The sequence below is a fragment of the Ambystoma mexicanum genome, chromosome 13 (genome assembly GCF_040938575.1).
Source record: "Ambystoma mexicanum isolate Mex_15411 chromosome 13, UKY_AmexF1_1, whole genome shotgun sequence".
Classification (NCBI taxonomy): domain Eukaryota; kingdom Metazoa; phylum Chordata; class Amphibia; order Caudata; family Ambystomatidae; genus Ambystoma; species Ambystoma mexicanum.
The window spans coordinates 341,961,367-341,983,259 of record NC_090938.1 but is presented as its reverse complement, the minus strand read 5'-3'; the positions used below and the strand labels follow the sequence as shown (position 1 = coordinate 341,983,259).

Genomic DNA, 21,893 nt, shown 5'->3' with positions numbered 1-21,893 from the left:
GAGAACTAAGTTTCTCATGATGGCACACGCTCGCTCACCTGCTCATTGTGGGCTTGTAGCGTTTTTTTCTACCTCTCCTTGTAAAAATGAGAAGTACGTTTCTCACTGTGTCTCAAGCAGGAAACTTCTGTTTCGTTACAAAAGTGCTGACTCCTGCTCACGCTGTAGCAGCGGTCCAGTGGCGCAATGGATAACACATTTGACTAATTCCAGGTTGACTCCTGGCTGGCTCGATCATAGGCTGCCTTTTTGATTTATTCAATATGTTTACATGGTCGAAGGCTGCAGAAAGGCCCAGTAACAAGAGGAGGGCTTGCTTCTTGGCATCTTTGATATCATCCTGTTGAATCTTTAGGTCCAGTAAGGCCGATTCAGTGCCGTGGCTTGGTTGGAAACCAGATTGGCGCAAGCCCAGGAGATTGTGTGATTCCAGTCAAAACAGGTTCTTCCCTGTTCGTCCAAAACCATCAAGGACCACATTGACACCCTTGCTCTGAATCTGGCCGACTTCTGTAACCATTCCATCACCTGTGGAATCTTCCCCTCCACTCTGAAGCATTCTCTTGTGCACCCTCTTCTCAAAAATTCCACAGCCGACCCCTCCGGCCCGGCTAACTTCGCAGGTTTCTATCACTCCTTTCCAGGGCAAACTCTTGGAAAAGCTGACCATCTCCCAGCTTAATCTTCACACCGACTCTGTTGGTTGTCTCCATGACCATCAGCCTGGCTTCAGAGCTGTCAGAAGCATGGAAACTGCTCTCCTGAACACCTGTGAAGACCTGCTGTCCAACCATGACTCTAACATCCCTTTTGGGTCCTCATCCTACTCGATTTCTCTTCTGCCTTTGACACGGTCAACCATGCCATCCTGCTCAACTGTCTCTGTGATAAGCCGGGTATCACTGATCAGGCCCTGGCCTGGATGACCTCTTTCCACTCTGATCGGCCCTCCCAGGTCCAACTTGGGTCCTTCCTTTTCGCCATCTCATTCTCTACTTGTGGTGTTCCCCACGGGTCTAACCTCTCTCCCTGGCTGTTCAACCAATACCTGGCACCCATTTCCCACCGCATTGCAGCTCTCTGCTTCAACTTTCAGTGCTATGCGGATGACACTCTGCTTGTTTTCAGGCTTCCCTCCCTCATCTCTGACCGTCTGTCTGCCATCCAGGACTGGTCTGCCGCCAATGATCTCTGCCTTAATCCCATTTAGGCAGAGATTCTCCTCATCGGCACACCTGCACCCTCCTTTCCTGCCACTCTCTGGCCGGCCTCCCTTGGCCCTCTTCCTGCTCCCACCTTTGAGGCTAAGAACCTTGGGGTCATCTTCGACTCCACACTCTCCTTTTCTTCTCACATCTCTGACATCTCTAAGAAGTCAAACTACCAACTGTACATTTGCAGAGGTATTGTTCCTTTCCTCTCCTTCCCCCAGAAGCTTACTGTATCTAGAGCTCTGATTCTCTCTAGGCTAGACTACTGCAACAGCCTCTTTCTAAATCTGCCTGCTTCTTCTCTCTGTCCTCTGCAACTCATCCAGAACAGGACTGCAAGACGTTTCCTTGGTCTGAAGCCCAGGGATCGTATCTCTCCAGCCCTGAAATCTTTTCATTGCTCCCAGTGGCTGCAAGGGTTAAATTCAAGTCCCTCTGCATTGTCCACAAGGCTTACTGGGGCCTGGGTCCAAAATACCTTCAACTCTCCCTCCGTAAATACCTTCCCACTCGAGCTCTTTTCTCATCCACCTCCAACTCCCTCAGGGCCGGTCGCTTCTCCAAGCAACGAGTTGGGGGTAGATCTCTTTCCTCAGCTGGGGCCTCCCTCTGGAACAGCCTGCCTGCCACACTGAAACTTGAGGAGAACCATCTCTGGTTCCGGAAGCACCTCAAGACCTTCCTCTTTGCTTCTGCCTTTGCTCTTCCGCTCCCCTGCTGATCTGTCTGCTTCGGCTTCGTGCACCTGGCTACCCTCTGATTTCGGGCCAAGGTCCCTGCCCACCCAGCCGCACACCTGCACTGCCTCCTGGCAACCCTTGCACGCAATCCTTGCACTTGGGTCTGTATCTGTAACCCTACAGTGCCCTTACCGGCACTTATCAGACACCCCTTGTCTGCGCTTTAAACCTCGCACTTGCCACCCTGCTGGCTGCGCTACCAGTTGTTGTTTTTATCCCTTCCTAGGCACGTTCCACCTCGCCCCTCTCCTTGCACTTTCCTCCCTCCCTCTCCCCTGCACTTGAGCATTCTCAATGTCACTGGGCCTAGGAAGATCGCTGTTTTGTCCTCCCTTCTTCCCCTCCCTTGCCTCGTCACGCTCTGAAACACGCGTGTATGAGTACGATTCAAATACAATATCATGTCATATCATAGCAGGAATCTATAGATCTGAAGATACGCAACTCCTTCAATCATTCATTGCAAACAGTAACAAACAAGGATAATTCCTCAGTGGTGTGATGGAGGCCCTTAACAGGTCTGAGGGATGTCCCCAACATCTGGAACACGATTTATCCTCCCATTACACCACTAATGAAACTTCTTTGCCTTCTCCATTGTTCAGGACGTTTTGGCATGTGCCAATTTGCACTGGACGCAGATCCCCTGCCGCTGAGGCCTCTTGGCCATGACCTTTTAGCACTGCTATGATTTGGCAAGTGAAGAATCACAACATAGGGCCACCACTAGATGCAATGTGATGTACGCTATCTGCCAAGATGGGCTACGTGCTACATGCCAACATACAGAAAGCGGAGTCTTTACTTTTTGAAGGGTCTTCCTGTGAAAGGGCTGTTTGGCGCTTACATGGCAGAATGCATGGACCTCAGAATAGAATACTTTGTGCATCTACCTACATCCGAAGAGACACTGTCAAAGGCGTGCCTGTTCACTTTGACTGCCTGTCTGATCTTGAACAACTAGCGTAGGTCTGGGGTAAGTTGAAGACTCAACAAACACGTACCTTAACTCGGTAGTGATATGAAGATATGGAAAGGCTGGGCGAAATCTATTGGGATCAAAGGACCTCGTGTCACCTTGCCAGTCTACAGTGGTTTGATGGATAGGGGTACAGTGGGGTGGGGCAGTGGGTAGGGTAGGTGTACAGTGGTGTGGGATATTGTGGGTAGCGAAGAGTGGGGTAGGTGTAGAGTGGTTTGGGGTATAGTCAGTGGTGGTAGAGTAGGGTGGGGATAAGGGTAGATTGGGTGAGAGGGGAGAGGTGGGAATAGAGGGGGTGGGGTAGTGAGTTAAGGTCAGGTAGAATTGGGTAAGATTTTTGTTATTATACCGGTAGCCATTTACAGCGGCAATTAAGCCATTAACTCACAGCAGACTGCTTAGAAACAACATAGATACCAGGGGTTGAGTTTTGGGTGGGAGGGGCAAGGAGTGGGTGGGAATGGCCAAAGAGGTAAGCATGGCCCAAGGCAGTCAATTAGACGATAAACAACCAACAATATTTAACAAATAAATAACCCAAAAAAAACAAGTCGTGTGTCCCTCTTCACATGTCATCTCCCTCCTACCTGTACTTCAATGCAACGGTTTCGGCTTATAGGTGGTGCTTAAAATGCACAGTAGGCCATGTACCTTCATCGCACCGGTGTTGTATACTAAACTGTTCCCCATGATAGACTGCTCGCCTGGTGTTCGGCAATCTTGGAGCCCCAACCCAACACCCTGACACAGCGATCGCCAAAAGGAAATAAAAATGTGCTGAAATGCTCCAGCCGGGCTTCTTAGTCCTGCTCTCTAAGAGGAAGGCTGCAGCTCAATAAAACACCTTTTAAGAAGTAAACAAAAAATTGTATTCAATATATTATATGTTATTTCTTAAAGTGAAAAACCCCATTTTATGTCTCTCACTTGTTGCATGTTTCGCGTTTCTGTGGCATGCACGTCGAGTACTCCTTGGCACGCCTATCACTCAGGCCTTACCTGTTTCATATCTGTATGGCACTTTTGGGGTTGATCTGGGTACAGATCATCCTCTCCCGCGGATTTAACACTGAAGAGCACCGAGCACATAAAATGGTACAATACTAAAAAGTGAAAACAGTCTAAATCTGTTATTTGCGCATGAAAATGTGAGTGCTATCGTACAATAAATGAGATGCTTGGTCCGTAAAACTCGCCAGAAAATACGTGCAGACAGTTGCAATCCGGGCAGTATCTGATGCCAAATGTGTTCTTTGTCAGATGTGTGTATGTATTGTTTTCAATAAAGTATTTAAAAATGAGCCTTCTTTAACACATGTCACACGCCTGCTTATTGTGTGTTGGTAGCGTTTTTCCTACCTCTCGCTGTAAAAATGAGAACAAAGTTTCTCGTGATGTCTCAGGCAGCCCGACCTGAGCCTCTGGTTCGTAACAAAAGTAGCAGAAGATTCCAGGTTCGACTCCTGGCTGGCTCGTTCAAATGCTGCCTTTTTGTTCTGTATTTAAAAATGAGCCTTCTCACGCAAGGCACTCGAAAGCTCATTGTGTGTTTGTAGTCACTGTTGCAGCGTGTTTCTACCTCTACTCGGGAGAAAAAATGGGAACTACGTTATTTCTCATGATGTCTCTAACACATGGCACACGCCTGCTCATTGTCAGTTCGTAGGCGTGTTTTCAACCACCTCTCCTTATAAAAATGAGAACTAAGTTGCTCATGATGGCTCAATCCGCATGATGAGCCTCTGCGTCGTAACAAAAGTGCTGATTCCAAGAGTCACTGCAGCAGAGGGCCAGTGGCGCAATGGATAATGCGTCTGCCTACGGAGCAGAAGATTCCAGGTTCGACTCCTGGCTGGCTCGTTCGCATGCTGCCTTTTTGTTCTAGAAAGTATTTAAAAATGAGCCTTGTCACGCATGGCACACAAAAGCACATTGTTTGTTCGTAGTTAGTGCGTTTTTTCTACCTCTCCTCTGGGAAAAATGAGAACTAAGTTTCTCATGATGGCACACGCTCGCTCACCTGCTCATTGTGGGCTTGTAGCGTTTTTTTCTACCTCTCCTTGTAAAAATGAGAAGTACGTTTCTCACTGTGTCTCAAGCAGGAAACTTCTGTTTCGTTACAAAAGTGCTGACTCCTGCTCACGCTGTAGCAGCGGTCCAGTGGCGCAATGGATAACACATTTGACTAATTCCAGGTTGACTCCTGGCTGGCTCGATCATAGGCTGCCTTTTTGATTTATTCAATATGTATACATGGTCGAAGGCTGCAGACAGGCCCAGTAACAAGAGGAGGGCTTGCTTCTTGGCATCTTTGATATCATCCTGTTGAATCTTTAGGTCCAGTAAGGCCGATTCAGTGCCGTGGCTTGGTTGGAAACCAGATTGGCGCAAGCCCAGGAGATTGTGTGATTCCAGTCAAAACAGGTTCTTCCCTGTTCGTCCAAAACCATCAAGGACCACATTGACACCCTTGCTCTGAATCTGGCCGACTTCTGTAACCATTCCATCACCTGTGGAATCTTCCCCTCCACTCTGAAGCATTCTCTTGTGCACCCTCTTCTCAAAAATTCCACAGCCGACCCCTCCGGCCCGGCTAACTTCGCAGGTTTCTATCACTCCTTTCCAGGGCAACCTCTTGGAAAAGCTGACCATCTCCCAGCTTAATCTTCACACCGACTCTGTTGGTTGTCTCCATGACCATCAGCCTGGCTTCAGAGCTGTCAGAAGCATGGAAACTGCTCTCCTGAACACCTGTGAAGACCTGCTGTCCAACCATGACTCTAACATCCCTTTTGGGTCCTCATCCTACTCGATTTCTCTTCTGCCTTTGACACGGTCAACCATGCCATCCTGCTCAACTGTCTCCGTGATAAGCCGGGTATCACTGATCAGGCCCTGGCCTGGATGACCTCTTTCCACTCTGATCGGCCCTCCCAGGTCCAACTTGGGTCCTTCCTTTTCGCCATCTCATTCTCTACTTGTGGTGTTCCCCACGGGTCTAACCTCTCTCCCTGGCTGTTCAACCAATACCTGGCATCCATTTCCCACCGCATTGCAGCTCTCTGCTTCAACTTTCAGTGCTATGCGGATGACACTCTGCTTGTTTTCAGGCTTCCCTCCCTCATCTCTGACCGTCTGTCTGCCATCCAGGACTGGTCTGCCGCCAATGATCTCTGCCTTAATCCCATTTAGGCAGAGATTCTCCTCATCGGCACACCTGCACCCTCCTTTCCTGCCACTCTCTGGCCGGCCTCCCTTGGCCCTCTTCCTGCTCCCACCTTTGAGGCTAAGAACCTTGGGGTCATCTTCGACTCCACACTCTCCTTTTCTTCTCACATCTCTGACATCTCTAAGAAGTCAAACTACCAACTGTACATTTGCAGAGGTATTGTTCCTTTCCTCTCCTTCCCCCAGAAGCTTACTGTATCTAGAGCTCTGATTCTCTCTAGGCTAGACTACTGCAACAGCCTCTTTCTAAATCTGCCTGCTTCTTCTCTCTGTCCTCTGCAACTCATCCAGAACAGGACTGCAAGACGTTTCCTTGGTCTGAAGCCCAGGGATCGTATCTCTCCAGCCCTGAAATCTTTTCATTGCTCCCAGTGGCTGCAAGGGTTAAATTCAAGTCCCTCTGCATTGTCCACAAGGCTTACTGGGGCCTGGGTCCAAAATACCTTCAACTCTCCCTCCGTAAATACCTTCCCACTCGAGCTCTTTTCTCATCCACCTCCAACTCCCTCAGGGCCGGTCGCTTCTCCAAGCAACGAGTTGGGGGTAGATCTCTTTCCTCAGCTGGGGCCTCCCTCTGGAACAGCCTGCCTGCCACACTGAAACTTGAGGAGAACCATCTCTGGTTCCGGAAGCACCTCAAGACCTTCCTCTTTGCTTCTGCCTTTGCTCTTCCGCTCCCCTGCTGATCTGTCTGCTTCGGCTACGTGCACCTGGCTACCCTCTGATTTCGGGCCAAGGTCCCTGCCCACCCAGCCGCACACCTGCACTGCCTCCTGGCAACCCTTGCACGCAATCCTTGCACTTGGGTCTGTATCTGTAACCCTACAGTGCCCTTACCTGCACTTATCAGACACCCCTTGTCTGCGCTTTAAACCTCGCACTTGCCACCCTGCTGGCTGCGCTACCAGTTGTTGTTGTTTTTATCCCTTCCTCGGCACGTTCCACCTCGCCCCTCTCCTTGTACTTTCCTCCCTCCCTCTCCCCTGCACTTGAGCATTCTCAATGTCACTGGGCCTAGGAAGATCGCTGTTTTGTCCTCCCTTCTTCCCCTCCCTTGCCTCGTCACGCTCTGAAACACGCGTGTATGAGTACAATTCAAATACAATATCATGTCATATCATAGCAGGAATCTATAGATCTGAAGATACGCAACTCCTTCAATCATTCATTGCAAACAGTAACAAACAAGGATGATTCCTCAGTGGTGTGATGGAGGCCCTTAACAGGTCTGAGGGATGTCCCCAACATCTGGAACACGATTTATCCTCCCATTACACCACTAATGAAACTTCTTTGCCTTCTCCATTGTTCAGGACGTTTTGGCATGTGCCAATTTGCACTGGACGCAGATCCCCTGCCGCTGAGGCCTCTTGGCCATGACCTTTTAGCACTGCTATGATTTGGCAAGTGAAGAATCACAACATGGGGCCACCACTAGATGCAATGTGATGTACGCTATCTGCCAAGATGGGCTACGTGCTACATGCCAACATACAGAAAGCGGAGTCTTTACTTTTTGAAGGGTCTTCCCGTGAAAGGGCTGTTTGGCGCTTACATGGCAGAATGCATGGACCTCAGAATAGAATACTTTGTGCATCTACCTACATCCGAAGAGACATTGTCAAAGGCGTGCCTGTTCACTTTGACTGCCTGTCTGATCTTGAACAACTAGCGTAGGTCTGGGGTAAGTTGAAGACTCAACAAACACGTACCTTAACTCGGTAGTGATCTGAAGATATGGAAAGGCTGGGCGAAATCTATTGGGATCAAAGGACCTCGTGTCACCTTGCCAGTCTACAGTGGTTTGATGGATAGGGGTACAGTGGGGTGGGGCAGTGGGTAGGGTAGGTCTACAGTGGTGTGGGATATTGTGGGTAGCGAAGAGTGGGGTAGGTGTAGAGTGGTTAGGGGTATAGTCAGTGGTGGTAGAGTAGGGTGGGGATAAGGGTAGATTGGGTGAGAGGGGAGAGGTGGGAATAGAGGGGGTGGGGTAGTGAGTTAAGGACAGGTAGAATTGGGTAAGATTTTTGTTATTATACCGGTAGCCATTTACAGCGGCAATTAAGCCATTAACTCACAGCAGACTGCTTAGAAACAACATAGATACCAGGGGTTGAGTTTTGGGTGGGAGGGGCAAGGAGTGGGTGGGAATGGCCAAAGAGGTAAGCATGGCCCAAGGCAGTCAATTAGACGATAAACAACCAACAATATTTAACAAATAAATAACCCAAAAAAAAACAAGTCGTGTGTCCCTCTTCACATGTCATCTCCCTCCTACCTGTACTTCAATGCAACGGTTTCGGCTTATAGGTGGTGCTTAAAATGCACAGTAGGCCATGTGCCTTCATCGCACCGGTGTTGTATACTAAACTGTTCCCCATGATAGACTGCTCGCCTGGTGTTCGGCAATCTTGGAGCCCCAACCCAACACCCTGACACAGCGATCGCCAAAAGGAAATAAAAATGTGCTGAAATGCTCCAGCCGGGCTTCTTAGTCCTGCTCTCTAAGAGGAAGGCTACAGCTCAATAAAACACCTTTTAAGAAGTAAACAAAAAATTGTATTCAATATATTATATGTTATTTCTTAAAGTGAAAAACCCCATTTTATGTCTCTCACTTGTTGCATGTTTCGCGTTTCTGTAGCATGCACGTCGAGTACTCCTTGGCACGCCTATCACTCAGGCCTTATCTGTTTCATATCTGTATGGCACTTTTGGGGTTGATCTGGGTACAGATCATCCTCTCCCGCGGATTTAACACTGAAGAGCACCGAGCACATAAAATGGTACAATACTAAAAAGTGAAAACAGTCTAAATCTGTTATTTGCGCATGAAAATGTGAGTGCTATCGTACAATAAATGAGATGCTTGGTCCGTAGAACTCGCCAGAAAATACGTGCAGAGAGTTGCAATCCGGGCAGTATCTGATGCCAAATGCGTTCTTTGTCAGATGTTTGTATGTATTGTTTTCAATAAAGTATTTAAAAATGAGCCTTCTTTAACACATGTCACACGCCTGCTTATTGTGTGTTGGTAGCGTTTTTCCTACCTCTCGCTGTAAAAATGAGAACAAAGTTTCTCGTGATGTCTCAGGCAGCCCGACCTGAGCCTCTGGTTCGTAACAAAAGTGCTGAATGCAGCACACAGTGCAGCAGCGGGCCAGTGGCGCAATGGATAACGCGTCTGCCTACGGAGCAGAAGATTCCAGGTTCGACTCCTGGCTGGCTCGTTCAAATGCTGCCTTTTTGTTCTGTATTTAAAAATGAGCCTTCTCACGCAAGGCACTCGAAGCTCATTGTGTGTTTGTAGTCACTGTTGCAGCGTGTTTCTACCTCTACTCGGGAGAAAAAATGGGAACTACGTTATTTCTCATGATGTCTCTAACACATGGCACACGCCTGCTCATTGTCAGTTCGTAGGCGTGTTTTCAACCACCTCTCCTTATAAAAATGAGAACTAAGTTGCTCATGATGGCTCAATCCGCATGATGAGCATCTGCGTCGTAACAAAAGTGCTGATTCCAAGAGTCACTGCAGCAGAGGGCCAGTGGCGCAATGGATAACGCGTCTGCCTACGGAGCAGAAGATTCCAGGTTCGACTCCTGGCTGGCTCGTTCGCATGCTGCCTTTTTGTTCTAGAAAGTATTTAAAAATGAGCCTTGTCACGCATGGCACACAAAAGCACATTGTTTGTTCGTAGTTAGTGCGTTTTTTCTACCTCTCCTCTGGGAAAAATGAGAACTAAGTTTCTCATGATGGCACACGCTCGCTCACCTGCTCATTGTGGGCTTGTAGCGTTTTTTTCTACCTCTCCTTGTAAAAATGAGAAGTACGTTTCTCACTGTGTCTCAAGCAGGAAACTTCTATTTCGTTACAAAAGTGCTGACTCCTGCTCACGCTGTAGCAGCGGTCCAGTGGCGCAATGGATAACACATTTGACTAATTCCAGGTTGACTCCTGGCTGGCTCGATCATAGGCTGCCTTTTTGATTTATTCAATATGTATACATGGTCGAAGGCTGCAGACAGGCCCAGTAACAAGAGGAGGGCTTGCTTCTTGGCATCTTTGATATCATCCTGTTGAATCTTTAGGTCCAGTAAGGCCGATTCAGTGCCGTGGCTTGGTTGGAAACCAGATTGGCGCAAGCCCAGGAGATTGTGTGATTCCAGTCAAAACAGGTTCTTCCCTGTTCGTCCAAAACCATCAAGGACCACATTGACACCCTTGCTCTGAATCTGGCCGACTTCTGTAACCATTCCATCACCTGTGGAATCTTCCCCTCCACTCTGAAGCATTCTCTTGTGCACCCTCTTCTCAAAAATTCCACAGCCGACCCCTCCGGCCCGGCTAACTTCGCAGGTTTCTATCACTCCTTTCCAGGGCAAACTCTTGGAAAAGCTGACCATCTCCCAGCTTAATCTTCACACCGACTCTGTTGGTTGTCTCCATGACCATCAGCCTGGCTTCAGAGCTGTCAGAAGCATGGAAACTGCTCTCCAGGTAGAATTGGGTAAGATTTTTGTTATTATACCGGTAGCCATTTACAGCGGCAATTAAGCCATTAACTCACAGCAGACTGCTTAGAAACAACATAGATACCAGGGGTTGAGTTTTGGGTGGGAGGGGCAAGGAGTGGGTGGGAATGGCCAAAGAGGTAAGCATGGCCCAAGGCAGTCAATTAGACGATAAACAACCAACAATATTTAACAAATAAATAACCCAAAAAAAACCAAGTCGTGTGTCCCTCTTCACATGTCATCTCCCTCCTACCTGTACTTCAATGCAACGGTTTCGGCTTATAGGTGGTGCTTAAAATGCACAGTAGGCCATGTGCCTTCATCGCACCGGTGTTGTATACTAAACTGTTCCCCATGATAGACTGCTCGCCTGGTGTTCGGCAATCTTGGAGCCCCAACCCAACACCCTGACACAGCGATCGCCAAAAGGAAATAAAAATGTGCTGAAATGCTCCAGCCGGGCTTCTTAGTCCTGCTCTCTAAGAGGAAGGCTACAGCTCAATAAAACACCTTTTAAGAAGTAAACAAAAAATTGTATTCAATATATTATATGTTATTTTCTTAAAGTGAAAAACCCCATTTTATGTCTCTCACTTGTTGCATGTTTCGCGTTTCTGTAGCATGCACGTCGAGTACTCCTTGGCACGCCTATTACTCAGGCCTTACCTGTTTCATATCTGTATGGCACTTTTGGGGTTGATCTGGGTACAGATCATCCTCTCCCGCGGATTTAACACTGAAGAGCACCGAGCACATAAAATGGTACAATACTAAAAAGTGAAAACAGTCTAAATCTGTTATTTGCGCATGAAAATGTGAGTGCTATAGTACAATAAATGAGATGCTTGGTCCGTAAAACTCGCCAGAAAATACGTGCAGAGAGTTGCAATCCGGGCAGTATCTGATGCCAAATGCGTTCTTTGTCAGATGTTTGTATGTATTGTTTTCAATAAAGTATTTAAAAATGAGCCTTCTTTAACACATGTCACACGCCTGCTTATTGTGTGTTGGTAGCGTTTTTCCTACCTCTCGCTGTAAAAATGAGAACAAAGTTTCTCGTGATGTCTCAGGCAGCCCGACCTGAGCCTCTGGTTCGTAACAAAAGTGCTGAAAGCAGCACACAGTGCAGCAGCGGGCCAGTGGTGCAATGGATAACGCGTCTGCCTACGGAGCAGAAGATTCCAGGTTCGACTCCTGGCTGGCTCGTTCAAATGCTGCCTTTTTGTTCTGTATTTAAAAATGAGCCTTCTCACGCAAGGCACTCGAAAGCTCATTGTGTGTTTGTAGTCACTGTTGCAGCGTGTTTCTACCTCTACTCGGGAGAAAAAATGGGAACTACGTTATTTCTCATGATGTCTCTAACACATGGCACACGCCTGCTCATTGTCAGTTCGTAGGCGTGTTTTCAACCACCTCTCCTTATAAAAATGATAACTAAGTTGCTCACGATGGCTCAATCCGCATGATGAGCCTCTGCGTCGTAACAAAAGTGCTGATTCCAAGAGTCACTGCAGCAGAGGGCCAGTGGCGCAATGGATAACGCGTCTGCCTACGGAGCAGAAGATTCCAGGTTCGACTCCTGGCTGGCTCGTTCGCATGCTGCCTTTTTGTTCTAGAAAGTATTTAAAAATGAGCCTTGTCACGCATGGCACACAAAAGCACATTGTTTGTTCGTAGTTAGTGCGTTTTTTCTACCTCTCCTCTGGGAAAAATGAGAACTAAGTTTCTCATGATGGCACACGCTCGCTCACCTGCTCATTGTGGGCTTGTAGCGTTTTTTTCTACCTCTCCTTGTAAAAATGAGAAGTACGTTTCTCACTGTGTCTCAAGCAGGAAACTTCTGTTTCGTTACAAAAGTGCTGACTCCTGCTCACGCTGTAGCAGCGGTCCAGTGGCGCAATGGATAACACATTTGACTAATTCCAGGTTGACTCCTGGCTGGCTCGATCATAGGCTGCCTTTTTGATTTATTCAATATGTATACATGGTCGAAGGCTGCAGAAAGGCCCAGTAACAAGAGGAGGGCTTGCTTCTTGGCATCTTTGATATCATCCTGTTGAATCTTTAGGTCCAGTAAGGCCGATTCAGTGCCGTGGCTTGGTTGGAAACCAGATTGGCGCAAGCCCAGGAGATTGTGTGATTCCAGTCAAAACAGGTTCTTCCCTGTTCGTCCAAAACCATCAAGGACCACATTGACACCCTTGCTCTGAATCTGGCCGACTTCTGTAACCATTCCATCACCTGTGGAATCTTCCCCTCCACTCTGAAGCATTCTCTTGTGCACCCTCTTCTCAAAAATTCCACAGCCGACCCCTCCGGCCCGGCTAACTTCGCAGGTTTCTATCACTCCTTTCCAGGGCAAACTCTTGGAAAAGCTGACCATCTCCCAGCTTAATCTTCACACCGACTCTGTTGGTTGTCTCCATGACCATCAGCCTGGCTTCAGAGCTGTCAGAAGCATGGAAACTGCTCTCCTGAACACCTGTGAAGACCTGCTGTCCAACCATGACTCTAACATCCCTTTTGGGTCCTCATCCTACTCGATTTCTCTTCTGCCTTTGACACGGTCAACCATGCCATCCTGCTCAACTGTCTCTGTGATAAGCCGGGTATCACTGATCAGGCCCTGGCCTGGATGACCTCTTTCCACTCTGATCGGCCCTCCCAGGTCCAACTTGGGTCCTTCCTTTTCGCCATCTCATTCTCTACTTGTGGTGTTCCCCACGGGTCTAACCTCTCTCCCTGGCTGTTCAACCAATACCTGGCACCCATTTCCCACCGCATTGCAGCTCTCTGCTTCAACTTTCAGTGCTATGCGGATGACACTCTGCTTGTTTTCAGGCTTCCCTCCCTCATCTCTGACCGTCTGTCTGCCATCCAGGACTGGTCTGCCGCCAATGATCTCTGCCTTAATCCCATTTAGGCAGAGATTCTCCTCATCGGCACACCTGCACCCTCCTTTCCTGCCACTCTCTGGCCGGCCTCCCTTGGCCCTCTTCCTGCTCCCACCTTTGAGGCTAAGAACCTTGGGGTCATCTTCGACTCCACACTCTCCTTTTCTTCTCACATCTCTGACATCTCTAAGAAGTCAAACTACCAACTGTACATTTGCAGAGGTATTGTTCCTTTCCTCTCCTTCCCCCAGAAGCTTACTGTATCTAGAGCTCTGATTCTCTCTAGGCTAGACTACTGCAACAGCCTCTTTCTAAATCTGCCTGCTTCTTCTCTCTGTCCTCTGCAACTCATCCAGAACAGGACTGCAAGACGTTTCCTTGGTCTGAAGCCCAGGGATCGTATCTCTCCAGCCCTGAAATCTTTTCATTGCTCCCAGTGGCTGCAAGGGTTAAATTCAAGTCCCTCTGCATTGTCCACAAGGCTTACTGGGGCCTGGGTCCAAAATACCTTCAACTCTCCCTCCGTAAATACCTTCCCACTCGAGCTCTTTTCTCATCCACCTCCAACTCCCTCAGGGCCGGTCGCTTCTCCAAGCAACGAGTTGGGGGTAGATCTCTTTCCTCAGCTGGGGCCTCCCTCTGGAACAGCCTGCCTGCCACACTGAAACTTGAGGAGAACCATCTCTGGTTCCGGAAGCACCTCAAGACCTTCCTCTTTGCTTCTGCCTTTGCTCTTCCGCTCCCCTGCTGATCTGTCTGCTTCGGCTCCGTGCACCTGGCTACCCTCTGATTTCGGGCCAAGGTCCCTGCCCACCCAGCCGCACACCTGCACTGCCTCCTGGCAACCCTTGCACGCAATCCTTGCACTTGGGTCTGTATCTGTAACCCTACAGTGCCCTTACCGGCACTTATCAGACACCCCTTGTCTGCGCTTTAAACCTCGCACTTGCCACCCTGCTGGCTGCGCTACCAGTTGTTGTTGTTTTTATCCCTTCCTAGGCACGTTCCACCTCGCCCCTCTCCTTGCACTTTCCTCCCTCCCTCTCCCCTGCACTTGAGCATTCTCAATGTCACTGGGCCTAGGAAGATCGCTGTTTTGTCCTCCCTTCTTCCCCTCCCTTGCCTCGTCACGCTCTGAAACACGCGTGTATGAGTACGATTCAAATACAATATCATGTCATATCATAGCAGGAATCTATAGATCTGAAGATACGCAACTCCTTCAATCATTCATTGCAAACAGTAACAAACAAGGATAATTCCTCAGTGGTGTGATGGAGGCCCTTAACAGGTCTGAGGGATGTCCCCAACATCTGGAACACGATTTATCCTCCCATTACACCACTAATGAAACTTCTTTGCCTTCTCCATTGTTCAGGACGTTTTGGCATGTGCCAATTTGCACTGGACGCAGATCCCCTGCCGCTGAGGCCTCTTGGCCATGACCTTTTAGCACTGCTATGATTTGGCAAGTGAAGAATCACAACATAGGGCCACCACTAGATGCAATGTGATGTACGCTATCTGCCAAGATGGGCTACGTGCTACATGCCAACATACAGAAAGCGGAGTCTTTACTTTTTGAAGGGTCTTCCTGTGAAAGGGCTGTTTGGCGCTTACATGGCAGAATGCATGGACCTCAGAATAGAATACTTTGTGCATCTACCTACATCCGAAGAGACACTGTCAAAGGCGTGCCTGTTCACTTTGACTGCCTGTCTGATCTTGAACAACTAGCGTAGGTCTGGGGTAAGTTGAAGACTCAACAAACACGTACCTTAACTCGGTAGTGATATGAAGATATGGAAAGGCTGGGCGAAATCTATTGGGATCAAAGGACCTCGTGTCACCTTGCCAGTCTACAGTGGTTTGATGGATAGGGGTACAGTGGGGTGGGGCAGTGGGTAGGGTAGGTGTACAGTGGTGTGGGATATTGTGGGTAGCGAAGAGTGGGGTAGGTGTAGAGTGGTTTGGGGTATAGTCAGTGGTGGTAGAGTAGGGTGGGGATAAGGGTAGATTGGGTGAGAGGGGAGAGGTGGGAATAGAGGGGGTGGGGTAGTGAGTTAAGGTCAGGTAGAATTGGGTAAGATTTTTGTTATTATACCGGTAGCCATTTACAGCGGCAATTAAGCCATTAACTCACAGCAGACTGCTTAGAAACAACATAGATACCAGGGGTTGAGTTTTGGGTGGGAGGGGCAAGGAGTGGGTGGGAATGGCCAAAGAGGTAAGCATGGCCCAAGGCAGTCAATTAGACGATAAACAACCAACAATATTTAACAAATAAATAACCCAAAAAAAACAAGTCGTGTGTCCCTCTTCACATGTCATCTCCCTCCTACCTGTACTTCAATGCAACGGTTTCGGCTTATAGGTGGTGCTTAAAATGCACAGTAGGCCATGTACCTTCATCGCACCGGTGTTGTATACTAAACTGTTCCCCATGATAGACTGCTCGCCTGGTGTTCGGCAATCTTGGAGCCCCAACCCAACACCCTGACACAGCGATCGCCAAAAGGAAATAAAAATGTGCTGAAATGCTCCAGCCGGGCTTCTTAGTCCTGCTCTCTAAGAGGAAGGCTGCAGCTCAATAAAACACCTTTTAAGAAGTAAACAAAAAATTGTATTCAATATATTATATGTTATTTCTTAAAGTGAAAAACCCCATTTTATGTCTCTCACTTGTTGCATGTTTCGCGTTTCTGTGGCATGCACGTCGAGTACTCCTTGGCACGCCTATCACTCAGGCCTTACCTGTTTCATATCTGTATGGCACTTTTGGGGTTGATCTGGGTACAGATCATCCTCTCCCGCGGATTTAACACTGAAGAGCACCGAGCACATAAAATGGTACAATACTAAAAAGTGAAAACAGTCTAAATCTGTTATTTGCGCATGAAAATGTGAGTGCTATCGTACAATAAATGAGATGCTTGGTCCGTAAAACTCGCCAGAAAATACGTGCAGACAGTTGCAATCCGGGCAGTATCTGATGCCAAATGTGTTCTTTGTCAGATGTGTGTATGTATTGTTTTCAATAAAGTATTTAAAAATGAGCCTTCTTTAACACATGTCACACGCCTGCTTATTGTGTGTTGGTAGCGTTTTTCCTACCTCTCGCTGTAAAAATGAGAACAAAGTTTCTCGTGATGTCTCAGGCAGCCCGACCTGAGCCTCTGGTTCGTAACAAAAGTAGCAGAAGATTCCAGGTTCGACTCCTGGCTGGCTCGTTCAAATGCTGCCTTTTTGTTCTGTATTTAAAAATGAGCCTTCTCACGCAAGGCACTCGAAAGCTCATTGTGTGTTTGTAGTCACTGTTGCAGCGTGTTTCTACCTCTACTCGGGAGAAAAAATGGGAACTACGTTATTTCTCATGATGTCTCTAACACATGGCACACGCCTGCTCATTGTCAGTTCGTAGGCGTGTTTTCAACCACCTCTCCTTATAAAAATGAGAACTAAGTTGCTCATGATGGCTCAATCCGCATGATGAGCCTCTGCGTCGTAACAAAAGTGCTGATTCCAAGAGTCACTGCAGCAGAGGGCCAGTGGCGCAATGGATAATGCGTCTGCCTACGGAGCAGAAGATTCCAGGTTCGACTCCTGGCTGGCTCGTTCGCATGCTGCCTTTTTGTTCTAGAAAGTATTTAAAAATGAGCCTTGTCACGCATGGCACACAAAAGCACATTGTTTGTTCGTAGTTAGTGCGTTTTTTCTACCTCTCCTCTGGGAAAAATGAGAACTAAGTTTCTCATGATGGCACACGCTCGCTCACCTGCTCATTGTGGGCTTGTAGCGTTTTTTTCTACCTCTCCTTGTAAAAATGAGAAGTACGTTTCTCACTGTGTCTCAAGCAGGAAACTTCTGTTTCGTTACAAAAGTGCTGACTCCTGCTCACGCTGTAGCAGCGGTCCAGTGGCGCAATGGATAACACATTTGACTAATTCCAGGTTGACTCCTGGCTGGCTCGATCATAGGCTGCCTTTTTGATTTATTCAATATGTATACATGGTCGAAGGCTGCAGACAGGCCCAGTAACAAGAGGAGGGCTTGCTTCTTGGCATCTTTGATATCATCCTGTTGAATCTTTAGGTCCAGTAAGGCCGATTCAGTGCCGTGGCTTGGTTGGAAACCAGATTGGCGCAAGCCCAGGAGATTGTGTGATTCCAGTCAAAACAGGTTCTTCCCTGTTCGTCCAAAACCATCAAGGACCACATTGACACCCTTGCTCTGAATCTGGCCGACTTCTGTAACCATTCCATCACCTGTGGAATCTTCCCCTCCACTCTGAAGCATTCTCTTGTGCACCCTCTTCTCAAAAATTCCACAGCCGACCCCTCCGGCCCGGCTAACTTCGCAGGTTTCTATCACTCCTTTCCAGGGCAACCTCTTGGAAAAGCTGACCATCTCCCAGCTTAATCTTCACACCGACTCTGTTGGTTGTCTCCATGACCATCAGCCTGGCTTCAGAGCTGTCAGAAGCATGGAAACTGCTCTCCTGAACACCTGTGAAGACCTGCTGTCCAACCATGACTCTAACATCCCTTTTGGGTCCTCATCCTACTCGATTTCTCTTCTGCCTTTGACACGGTCAACCATGCCATCCTGCTCAACTGTCTCCGTGATAAGCCGGGTATCACTGATCAGGCCCTGGCCTGGATGACCTCTTTCCACTCTGATCGGCCCTCCCAGGTCCAACTTGGGTCCTTCCTTTTCGCCATCTCATTCTCTACTTGTGGTGTTCCCCACGGGTCTAACCTCTCTCCCTGGCTGTTCAACCAATACCTGGCATCCATTTCCCACCGCATTGCAGCTCTCTGCTTCAACTTTCAGTGCTATGCGGATGACACTCTGCTTGTTTTCAGGCTTCCCTCCCTCATCTCTGACCGTCTGTCTGCCATCCAGGACTGGTCTGCCGCCAATGATCTCTGCCTTAATCCCATTTAGGCAGAGATTCTCCTCATCGGCACACCTGCACCCTCCTTTCCTGCCACTCTCTGGCCGGCCTCCCTTGGCCCTCTTCCTGCTCCCACCTTTGAGGCTAAGAACCTTGGGGTCATCTTCGACTCCACACTCTCCTTTTCTTCTCACATCTCTGACATCTCTAAGAAGTCAAACTACCAACTGTACATTTGCAGAGGTATTGTTCCTTTCCTCTCCTTCCCCCAGAAGCTTACTGTATCTAGAGCTCTGATTCTCTCTAGGCTAGACTACTGCAACAGCCTCTTTCTAAATCTGCCTGCTTCTTCTCTCTGTCCTCTGCAACTCATCCAGAACAGGACTGCAAGACGTTTCCTTGGTCTGAAGCCCAGGGATCGTATCTCTCCAGCCCTGAAATCTTTTCATTGCTCCCAGTGGCTGCAAGGGTTAAATTCAAGTCCCTCTGCATTGTCCACAAGGCTTACTGGGGCCTGGGTCCAAAATACCTTCAACTCTCCCTCCGTAAATACCTTCCCACTCGAGCTCTTTTCTCATCCACCTCCAACTCCCTCAGGGCCGGTCGCTTCTCCAAGCAACGAGTTGGGGGTAGATCTCTTTCCTCAGCTGGGGCCTCCCTCTGGAACAGCCTGCCTGCCACACTGAAACTTGAGGAGAACCATCTCTGGTTCCGGAAGCACCTCAAGACCTTCCTCTTTGCTTCTGCCTTTGCTCTTCCGCTCCCCTGCTGATCTGTCTGCTTCGGCTCCGTGCACCTGGCTACCCTCTGATTTCGGGCCAAGGTCCCTGCCCACCCAGCCGCACACCTGCACTGCCTCCTGGCAACCCTTGCACGCAATCCTTGCACTTGGGTCTGTATCTGTAACCCTACAGTGCCCTTACCTGCACTTATCAGACACCCCTTGTCTGCGCTTTAAACCTCGCACTTGCCACCCTGCTGGCTGCGCTACCAGTTGTTGTTGTTTTTATCCCTTCCTCGGCACGTTCCACCTCGCCCCTCTCCTTGTACTTTCCTCCCTCCCTCTCCCCTGCACTTGAGCATTCTCAATGTCACTGGGCCTAGGAAGATCGCTGTTTTGTCCTCCCTTCTTCCCCTCCCTTGCCTCGTCACGCTCTGAAACACGCGTGTATGAGTACAATTCAAATACAATATCATGTCATATCATAGCAGGAATCTATAGATCTGAAGATACGCAACTCCTTCAATCATTCATTGCAAACAGTAACAAACAAGGATGATTCCTCAGTGGTGTGATGGAGGCCCTTAACAGGTCTGAGGGATGTCCCCAACATCTGGAACACGATTTATCCTCCCATTACACCACTAATGAAACTTCTTTGCCTTCTCCATTGTTCAGGACGTTTTGGCATGTGCCAATTTGCACTGGACGCAGATCCCCTGCCGCTGAGGCCTCTTGGCCATGACCTTTTAGCACTGCTATGATTTGGCAAGTGAAGAATCACAACATGGGGCCACCACTAGATGCAATGTGATGTACGCTATCTGCCAAGATGGGCTACGTGCTACATGCCAACATACAGAAAGCGGAGTCTTTACTTTTTGAAGGGTCTTCCCGTGAAAGGGCTGTTTGGCGCTTACATGGCAGAATGCATGGACCTCAGAATAGAATACTTTGTGCATCTACCTACATCCGAAGAGACATTGTCAAAGGCGTGCCTGTTCACTTTGACTGCCTGTCTGATCTTGAACAACTAGCGTAGGTCTGGGGTAAGTTGAAGACTCAACAAACACGTACCTTAACTCGGTAGTGATCTGAAGATATGGAAAGGCTGGGCGAAATCTATTGGGATCAAAGGACCTCGTGTCACCTTGCCAGTCTACAGTGGTTTGATGGATAGGGGTACAGTGGGGTGGGGCAGTGGGTAGGGTAGGTCTACAGTGGTGTGGGATATTGTGGGTAGCGAAGAGTGGGGTAGGTGTAGAGTGGTTAGGGGTATAGTCAGTGGTGGTAGAGTAGGGTGGGGATAAGGGTAGATTGGGTGAGAGGGGAGAGGTGGGAATAGAGGGGGTGGGGTAGTGAGTTAAGGACAGGTAGAATTGGGTAAGATTTTTGTTATTATACCGGTAGCCATTTACAGCGGCAATTAAGCCATTAACTCACAGCAGACTGCTTAGAAACAACATAGATACCAGGGGTTGAGTTTTGGGTGGGAGGGGCAAGGAGTGGGTGGGAATGGCCAAAGAGGTAAGCATGGCCCAAGGCAGTCAATTAGACGATAAACAACCAACAATATTTAACAAATAAATAACCCAAAAAAAAACAAGTCGTGTGTCCCTCTTCACATGTCATCTCCCTCCTACCTGTACTTCAATGCAACGGTTTCGGCTTATAGGTGGTGCTTAAAATGCACAGTAGGCCATGTGCCTTCATCGCACCGGTGTTGTATACTAAACTGTTCCCCATGATAGACTGCTCGCCTGGTGTTCGGCAATCTTGGAGCCCCAACCCAACACCCTGACACAGCGATCGCCAAAAGGAAATAAAAATGTGCTGAAATGCTCCAGCCGGGCTTCTTAGTCCTGCTCTCTAAGAGGAAGGCTACAGCTCAATAAAACACCTTTTAAGAAGTAAACAAAAAATTGTATTCAATATATTATATGTTATTTCTTAAAGTGAAAAACCCCATTTTATGTCTCTCACTTGTTGCATGTTTCGCGTTTCTGTAGCATGCACGTCGAGTACTCCTTGGCACGCCTATCACTCAGGCCTTATCTGTTTCATATCTGTATGGCACTTTTGGGGTTGATCTGGGTACAGATCATCCTCTCCCGCGGATTTAACACTGAAGAGCACCGAGCACATAAAATGGTACAATACTAAAAAGTGAAAACAGTCTAAATCTGTTATTTGCGCATGAAAATGTGAGTGCTATAGTACAATAAATGAGATGCTTGGTCCGTAAAACTCGCCAGAAAATACGTGCAGAGAGTTGAAATCCGGGCAGTATCTGATGCCAAATGCGTTCTTTGTCAGATGTTTGTATGTATTGTTTTCAATAAAGTATTTAAAAATGAGCCTTCTTTAACACATGTCACACGCCTGCTTATTGTGTGTTGGTAGCGTTTTTCCTACCTCTCGCTGTAAAAATGAGAACAAAGTTTCTCGTGATGTCTCAGGCAGCCCGACCTGAGCCTCTGGTTCGTAACAAAAGTGCTGAATGCAGCACACAGTGCAGCAGCGGGCCAGTGGCGCAATGGATAACGCGTCTGCCTACGGAGCAGAAGATTCCAGGTTCGACTCCTGGCTGGCTCGTTCAAATGCTGCCTTTTTGTTCTGTATTTAAAAATGAGCCTTCTCACGCAAGGCACTCGAAGCTCATTGTGTGTTTGTAGTCACTGTTGCAGCGTGTTTCTACCTCTA

At 48.2% G+C, this 21,893-nt stretch overlaps 7 non-coding genes across 7 annotated transcripts; all 7 read left to right on the top strand.

Moving 5' to 3' along the window:
• Window positions 1-4,720: 4,720 nt before the first annotated feature.
• TRNAR-ACG (transfer RNA arginine (anticodon ACG)) lies at window positions 4,721-4,793 on the top strand. Its single transcript has one exon. It is a non-coding gene; the product is annotated as a tRNA-Arg (tRNA).
• Window positions 4,794-9,318: 4,525 nt separating this feature from the next.
• On the top strand, window positions 9,319-9,391 carry TRNAR-ACG (transfer RNA arginine (anticodon ACG)). The gene has a single exon. It is a non-coding gene; the product is annotated as a tRNA-Arg (tRNA).
• A 311-nt stretch (window positions 9,392-9,702) lies between these two features.
• Window positions 9,703-9,775, top strand: TRNAR-ACG (transfer RNA arginine (anticodon ACG)). The gene has a single exon. It is a non-coding gene; the product is annotated as a tRNA-Arg (tRNA).
• A 2,036-nt stretch (window positions 9,776-11,811) lies between these two features.
• Window positions 11,812-11,884, top strand: TRNAR-ACG (transfer RNA arginine (anticodon ACG)). Its single transcript has one exon. It is a non-coding gene; the product is annotated as a tRNA-Arg (tRNA).
• Window positions 11,885-12,196: 312 nt separating this feature from the next.
• On the top strand, window positions 12,197-12,269 carry TRNAR-ACG (transfer RNA arginine (anticodon ACG)). The gene has a single exon. It is a non-coding gene; the product is annotated as a tRNA-Arg (tRNA).
• A 4,845-nt stretch (window positions 12,270-17,114) lies between these two features.
• On the top strand, window positions 17,115-17,187 carry TRNAR-ACG (transfer RNA arginine (anticodon ACG)). The gene has a single exon. It is a non-coding gene; the product is annotated as a tRNA-Arg (tRNA).
• A 4,525-nt stretch (window positions 17,188-21,712) lies between these two features.
• TRNAR-ACG (transfer RNA arginine (anticodon ACG)) lies at window positions 21,713-21,785 on the top strand. The gene has a single exon. It is a non-coding gene; the product is annotated as a tRNA-Arg (tRNA).
• Window positions 21,786-21,893: the final 108 nt, after the last annotated feature.